This window comes from Grampus griseus (genome assembly GCF_964374135.1).
Source record: "Grampus griseus genome assembly, chromosome: 16".
Taxonomy (NCBI): Eukaryota; Metazoa; Chordata; class Mammalia; order Artiodactyla; family Delphinidae; genus Grampus; species Grampus griseus.
In genome coordinates, this window is record NC_139010.1 from 25,143,088 (window position 1) to 25,151,884 (window position 8,797).

The window sequence follows — 8,797 nt, forward strand, 5'->3', positions numbered from 1 at the left end:
GAACAAAAAGCATAATACAAAAGAAAACCATCAAATCACAAAAGGAAAAAAAAGAAAGAAATACAAAATCAATAAGAAAACAAGATTTAAAATGGCAATAAAAAATATCTTTCCATAATTACCTTAAATGGCAATGGACTAAATGCTCCAATCAAAACACACAGACTGGCAGACTGGATAATAAAACAAGAGTCTACAATATGCTGGCTATAACAGACCCACTTTAGGGTGAAGGACACACATAGATTGAAAGTGAGGTAATCAAAAACAATATTTCTTGCAAATGGAAATGACAATAAAGCAGGGGGTAGCAATATTCATATCAGACAAAATAGACTTTAAAGCCAAGGCCATAAAGAAACAAAGAAAAACACTATATAATAAAGGTATCAATACAAGAAGAGGATATTACACTCATTAACATATATGCACCTATTATAGGAGCACTTAAATACATAAATGTTAAGACACATAAAGGGAGAAACTGATGGGAATATAATAATAGTGGGAGATTTTAACAGCCCACTGACATTAATAAAGAGATCTTCTAGATAGAAAATTGATAAGGGAAAAGAGATCCTAAATGACACAGTAGAACAGTTAAACTTAATAGATATTTTCAGCATATTACATCCAAAAAACTAGAATACACATTCTATTCAAGTGCACATAGAACATTTTCTAGAACAGGCCACATACTGTCTCACAAAACAAGCCTAAACAAATTTAAGATAGAAATTTGAAGTATCTTTTCTAACCACAATGGCATGAAACTAGAAATCAACCAGAGAGAGAAAGGAAAAGAAAAGACTTATATGGAGACCATACAACATGCTACTAAAAAACCAATGGGTGAACAATGACATAAAAGAGGAAATTTTTAAAAACCATGAGACGAACAACAATGAAAATCTAACCATACCAAATCTCTGGGACGAAGCAAAAGCAGTCCTAAGAGGGAAGTATAGAGCCATACAAGTCTTCCTAAAAAATAAGAAAAATCTCAAATAAACAACCTAACCTACCACCTAAGAAAATCAGAAAAAGAATACACAAAACCTAAAGGTAACATAAGAAATGTAATAATAAAGATCAGAGAGAAAATAAAATAGAGATGAAGAAAAATGTAAAAATTCAAAAAAACCAAGAGCAAGAGTTGGTTTTTTGAAAGAGTAAACATAATGGACAAACCTCTGGCCAGGAACACCAAGAAGAAAAGAAAGAGGACCTGAGTTAAAAAAATAAGAAATGGAAGAGAAGGAGAAACAAACTTCTGAATTGTTTTGTCTCCTTTGCTGCACGTGCTGTTATCACCAGTCAGTGCACTGTGATGCACAAGGGCTAGGGTGAAATGGAAATTTCTCTTTTAGGAAACAGGAAATAGGTTACGAATAAAAGAATGCTCATCCACTGAAAGGAGATGGTCTCTCTCTGGGCATCAGTGTTGACTGAATGCAGAGAACCTGGAAATTGATTCAGGAGTTTTGGAAACTAAACAAAAAAAAATCACCGAGGGGCTTCCCTGGTGGCGCAGTGGTTAAGAATCCACCTGCCAATGCAGGGGACACGGGTTCAAGCCCTGGCCTGGCAAGATCCCACATGCCGCAGAGCAACTAAGCCCGTGTGCCACAACCACTGAGCCTGCGCTCTAGAGCTCACGTGCCACAACTACTGAAGCCTATGCACCTAGAGCCTGTGCTCCGCAACAAGAGAAGCCACTGCATCACAACGAAGAGTAGCCCCTGCTTGCCGCAACCGGAGAAAGCCCATGCACAGCAACCAAGACCCAACACAACCAAAAAAAAAATCACTGAACATCATCATGATTGTCAAATTCTAACCAGAACTGAAACCAGCCGTGTGGCTGACAGGGTCTTGGTGCTCCAGCCGGGTGTCAGGCCTGTGCCTCTGAGGTGGGAGAGCCGAGTTCAGGATATTGGTCCACCAGAGCCCTCCCGGCTCCACATAACATCAAACAGCAAAAGCTCTCCCAGAGATCTCCATCTCAACGCTAAGACCCAGCTCCACTCAACAACCAGCAAGCTACAGTGTTGGACAGCCTATGCCAAACAACTAGCGAGACAGGAACACAACCCCACCCATTACAAGAGAGGCTGCCTAAAATCATAATAAGGTCACAGACACCACAAAACACACCACTGGACGTGGTCCTGCCCACCAGAAAGACAAGATCCAGCCTCATCCACCAGAACACAGGAACTAGTCCTCTCCACCAGGAAGCCTACACAACCCACTGAACCAACCTTAGGCACTGGGGGCAGACACCAAAAACAACGAGAACTATGAACCTGCAGCCTGTGAAAAGGAAACCCCAAACACAGTAAGTTAAGCAAAATGAGAAGACAGAGAAACACACAGCAGATGAAGAAGCAAACTAAAAACCCACCGGACCAAACAAACGAAGAGGAAATAGGCAGTGTACCTGAATAAGAACTCTGAGTAACGATAGTAAAGATGATCCCAAATCTTGGAAATAGAATGAAGACAATACAAGAAATGTTTAACAAGGACCTAGAAGAACTAAAGAGCAAACCAACACTGATGAACAACACAATAAATGAAATTAAAAATTCTCTAGAAGGAATCAATAGCAATAACTGAGGCAGAAGAACGGATAAGTGACCTGGAAGATAAAATGGTGGAAATAACTACTGCAGAGCAGAATAAAGAAAAAAGAATGAAAAGAATTGAGGCCAGTCTTAGAGACCTCTAGGACAAAACTGAACACACCAACATTCGAATTACAGGGATCTCAGAAGAATAAGAGAAAAAGAAAGGGACTGAGAAAATATTTGAAGCAATTATAGTTGAAAACGTCCCTAATACGGGAAAGGGAATAGTCAATCAAGTCCAGGAAGCACAGAGAGTCCCATACAGGATAAATCCAAGGAGAAACACGCCAAGATACATATTAATCAAACTAACAAAAATTAAATACAAAGAAAAAAATATTAAAAACAGCAAGGGAAAAACAACAAATAACATACAAGGGCATCCCCATAAGGTTAACAGCTGATCTTTCAGCAGAAACTCTGCAAGCCAGAAGGGAGAGGCAGGACATATTTAAAGTGATGAAAGGGAAAAACCTACAACCAAGATTATGCTACCCAGCAAGGATCTCATTCAGATTCGACAGAGAAATTAAAAGCTTTACAGACAAGCAAAAGCTAAGAGAATTCAGCACCACCAAACCAGCTTTACAACAAATGCTAAAGGAACTCCTCTAGGCAGGAAACACAAGAGAAGGAAAAGACCTACAATAACAAACCCAGAACAATTAAGAAAATGGTAATAGGAACATATCAATAACTGCCTTAGATGTAAATGGATTAAATGCTCCAACCAAAAGACACAGACTGACTGAATGGATACAAAAACAAGACCCATATATATGCTGTCTAGAAGAGACCCAACTTCAGACCTAGGGACACATACAGACTGAAAGTGAGGAGATGGAAAAGATATTCCATGCAAATGGAAATCAAAAGAAAGCTGGAGTAGCAATTCTCATATCAGACAAAATAGACTTTAAAATAAAGACTATTACAAGAGACAAAGAAGGACACTACATAATGATCAAGGGATCTATCCAAGAAGATATAACACTTGTAAATATTTATGCACCCAACATAGGAGCACCTCAATACATAAGGCAAATGCTAACAGCCATAAAAGGGGAAATCAACAGTAAAACAATCATAGTAGGGGACTTTAACTCCCCACTTTCACCAATGGACAGATCATCCAAAATGAAAATAAATAAGGAAACACAAGCTTTAAACGATACATTAAACAAGATGGACTTAATTGATATTTATAGGACATTCCATCCAAAAACAACAGATTACACTTTCTTCTCAAGCATGCACAGTACATTCTCCAGGATAGATCACATCTTGGGTCACAAATCAAGCCTCAGTAAATTTAAGAAAACTGAAATCGTATCAAGCATCTTTTCTGACCACAGCGCTATGAGATTAGAAATCAATTACAGGGCAAAAACGTAAAAAACACAAACACATGGAGGCTAAACAATATGTTACTAAATAACCAGGAGATCACTGAAGAAATCAAAGAGGAAATCAAAAAATACCTAGAGACAAATGACAATGAAAACACGATGATCCAAAACCTATGGGATGCAGCAAAGCAGTTCTAAGAGGAAAGTTTATACCTATACAAGCCTACCTCAAGAAACAAGAAAAATCTCAAATAATCTAAACTTACACATAAAGGAACTAGAGAAAGAAGAACAAACAAACCCAAAGTCAGCAGAAGGAAAGAAATCATAAAGATCAGATCAGAAATAAATGAAAAAGAAATGAGGGAAACAATAGTAAAGATCATTAAAACTAAAAGCTGGTTCTTTGAGAAGATACAATTGATAAACCATTAGCCAGACTCATCAAGAAAAAAAGGGAGAAGACTCAAATCAACAGAATTAGAAATAAAAAAGGAGAAGTAACAACTGACACTGAAAAAATACAAAGGATCAGGAGAGATTACTACAAGCAACTATATGCCAATAAAATGGACAACCTGGAAGAAATGGACAAATTCTTAGAAAAGTGCAACCTTCCGAACTGAACCAGGAAGAAAGAAAATATAAACAGACCAATCACAAGCACTGAAATTGAGACTGTGATTAAAAATCTTCTAACAGGGCTTCCCTGGTGGCGCAGTGGTTAAGAATCTGCCTGCCAATGCGGGAGACATGGGTTTGAGCCCTGGACCGGGAAGATCCCACATGACACGGAGCAACTAACTCCGTGTGCCACAACTACTAAGCCTGTGCCCTAGAGCCTTCGAGCCACAGCTACTGAAGCCCGCGTGCCTAGAGCCCGTGCTCCGCAACAGAAGCCACCTCAATGAGAAGCCTGCGCACAGCAACGAAGACCCAATGCAGCCATAAATAAATTAATTAAAAAAAAATCTTCCAACAAAGAAAAGTCCAGGACCAGATGGCTTCACAGATGAATTCTATCAAACATTTAGGGAAGAGCTAACACCCATCCTTCTCAAACTTCCAAAAAACTGTAGAGGAAGGAACATTCCCAAACTCATTCTATGAGGCCACCATCACCCTGATACCAAACTAGACAAAAATACTACAAAAAAAGAAAATTACAGACCAATATCACTGATGAACAGAGATGCAAAAATTGGCAACAAAATACTAGCACACAGAATCCAACAACACGTTAAAAGGATCATACACCATGATCAAGTGGGATTTATCCCAGAGATGCAAGGATTTTTCAATATACGCAAATCAATTAATGTGATAAACCATATTAACAAATTGAAGAATAAAAACAATATGATCATCTCAAGAGATGCAGAAAAAGCTTTCAACAAAATTCAACACCCATTTATGAAAAAAACCCTCCAGAAAGTAGGCAAAGAGATAACTTGCCTCAACATAATAAAGGCCATATATGACAAACCCACGGCCAACATCATTCTCAATGGTGAAAAACTGAATTCATTTCCACTAAGATCAGGAACAAGACAAGGCTGTCCACTCCCACTGCTGCTATTCAACATAGTTTTGGAAGTTTTAGCCACAACAAGCAGAGAAGAAAAAGAAATAAAAAGAATCCAAATCGGAAAAGAAGAAGTAAAGCTGTCACTGTTTGCAGATGACATGATACTATACACAGAGAATCCTAAAGATGCCACCAGAAAACTACTAGAACTAATCAATGAAGTTGTAAAGTTGCAGGATATAAAATTAATGCACAGAAATCTCTTGCATTCCTATACACTAATGATGAAAAATCTGAAAGAGAAATTAAGGAAACACTCCCATTTACCACTGCAACAAAAAGAATTAAAAACTTAGGAATACACCTACCTAGGGAGACAAAAGACCTGTATGCAGAAAATTATAAGACACTGATGAAAGAAATTAAAGATGATACCAACAGTTGGAGAGATATACTATGTTCTTGGATTGGAAGAATCAATATTGTGAAAATGACTATACTACCCAAAGCAATCTGCAGATTCAATGCAATCCCTATCAAATTACCAATGGCATTTTTTTTTTACAGAACTAGAACAAAAAAATCTTAAAATTTGTATGGAGACACAAAAGACCCCGAATAGGCAAAGCAGTATTGAGGGAGAAAAATGGAGCTGGAGGAGTGAGACTCCCTGACTTCAGGCTATACTGCAAAGCTACAGTAATCAAGACAATATGGTACTGGCACAAAAACAGAAATATAGATCAATGGAACAGGATAGAAAGCCCAGAGATAAACCCACGCACCTATGGTCAACTAATCTATGACAAAGGAGGCAAGGATATACAATGGAGAAAAGACAGTCTCTTCAATAAATGATGCTGGGAAAACTGGACAAGCTACATGTAAAAGAATGAAATTAGAACACTCCCTAAAACCATACACAAGTATAAACTCAAAATGGATTAGAGACCTAAACATAATACCGGACACTATAAAACTCTTAAAGAAAACAAAGGAGGAACACTCTTTGACATAAATCACAGCAAGATCTTTTTTGATCCACCTCCTAGAGTAATGCAAATAAAAACAAAAATAAACAAATGGGACCTAATGAAACTTAAAAACTTTTGCAAAGCAAACTACAAACAAGATGAAAAGACAACCCTCAGAATGGGAAAAAATATTTGCAAACGAATCAATGGACAAAGGATTAATCTCCAAAATATATAAACAGCTCATGCAGCTCAATATTACAAAAAACAAACAACCCAATCAAAAAATGGGCAGGGGCTTCCCTGGTGGTGCAGTGGTTGAGAGTCCGCCTGCTGATGCAGGGGACACAGGTTCGTGCCCCGGTCTGGGAAGACCCCACATGCCATGGAGCAGCTGGGCCCGTGAGCCATGGTCGCTGGGCCTCCGCGTTCGGAGCCTGTGCTCCACAATGGGAGAGGCCACAACAGTGAGAGGCCTGTGTACCAAAAAAAAAAAAAAATGGGCAGAAGACCTAAACAGACATTTCTCCAAAGAGGACATACAGATGGCCAAGAAGCACATGAAAAGCTGCTCAACATCACCTTATTAGAGAAATGCAAATCAAAACTACTACAATGATGGGCTTCCCTGGTGGCTTAGTGGTTAAGAATCTGCCTGCCAGTGCAGGGGACACGGGTTCAAGCCCTGGCCTGGGAAGATCCCACATGCCGTGGAGCAACTAAGCCCGTGTGCAACAACTACTGAAGCCCATGCGCCTAGAGCCCGTGCTCTGCAACAAGAGAAGCCACCACAATGAGAAGCCTACGCACCACAATGAAGAGTGGCCCCCGCTCACCACAACTAGAGAAAACCTGCATGCAGCAATGAAGACCCAATGCAGCCAAAAAAAATTTTCAAATAAAATAAATTTATTTAAAAAAAAACCTACAATGAGGTATCACCTCACACCAGTGAGAATGGGCATCATCAGAAAACCTACAAACAACAAATGCTAGAGAGGGTGTGGAGGAAAGGGGACCCTCTTGCACTGTTGGTGGGAATGTAAATTGATACAGCCACTATGGAGAACAGTATGGAGGGTCCTTAATAAACTAAAAATAGAATTACCATATGAACCAGCAGTCCCGCTACTGGGCATATACCCAGAGAGAACCATAATTCAAAAAGAAACATGCACCCCAAACTTCACTGCAGCACTATTTACAATAGCCAGGTCATGGAAGCAACCTAAATGCCCATCTACAGACAAATGGATAAAGAAGATGTGGTACATATATACAATAGAATATTACTCAGCCATAAAAAGGAACGAAATTGGGTCATTTGTAGAGACGTGGATGAATCCAGAGACCGTCATACAGAGTGAAGTAAGTCAGAAAGAGAAAAACAAGTATCGCATGTTAACGCATATATGTGGAACCCAGAAAAATGGTGCAAATGAACTGGCTTGCAGGGCATAAATTGAGACACAGATGTAGAGAACAAACGTATGGACACCAAGGGGGGAAAGCAGCGGCGGGTGGGAGTGGTGGTGTGATGAATTGGGACTGACATGTACACAGTGATGTGTATAAAATGGATGACTAATAAGAACCTGTATAAGAAAATAAAATAAATTTCAAAAATTCAAAAAAAAATATCTTCCAACAAACAAAAGCCCAGGACCAGATGGCTTCACAGGCAAATTCTATCAAACATTTAGAGAATAGCTAACACCTATCCTTCTCAAACTCTTCCAAAATATAGCAGAGGGCGGAACACTCCCAAACTCATTCTACGAGGCCATCATCACCCTGATACCAAAACCAGACAAAGATGTCACAAAGAAAGAAAACTACAGGCCAATATCACTGATGAATATAGATGCAAAAATCCTCAACAAAATACTAGCAAACAGAATCCAACAGCACATTAAAAGGATCATACACCATAATCAAGTGGGGTTTATCCCAGGAATGCAAGGATTCTTCAATATACTCAAATCAATCAATGTGATACACCATATTAACAAACTGAAGGAGAAAAACCATATGATCATCTCAATAGACGCAGAGAAAGCTTTTGACAAAATTCAACACCCATTTATGATAAAAACCCTGCAGAAAGTAGGCATAGAGGGAACTTTCCTCAACATAATAAAGGCCATATATGACAAACGCACAGCCAACATCATTCTCAATGGTGTAAAACTGAAAGCATTTCCACTAAGATCAGGAACGAGACAAGGATGTCCACTCTCACCACTCTTATTCAACATAGTTTTGGAAGTTTTAGCCACAGCAATCAGAGAAGAAAAAGCAATAAAAGGAATC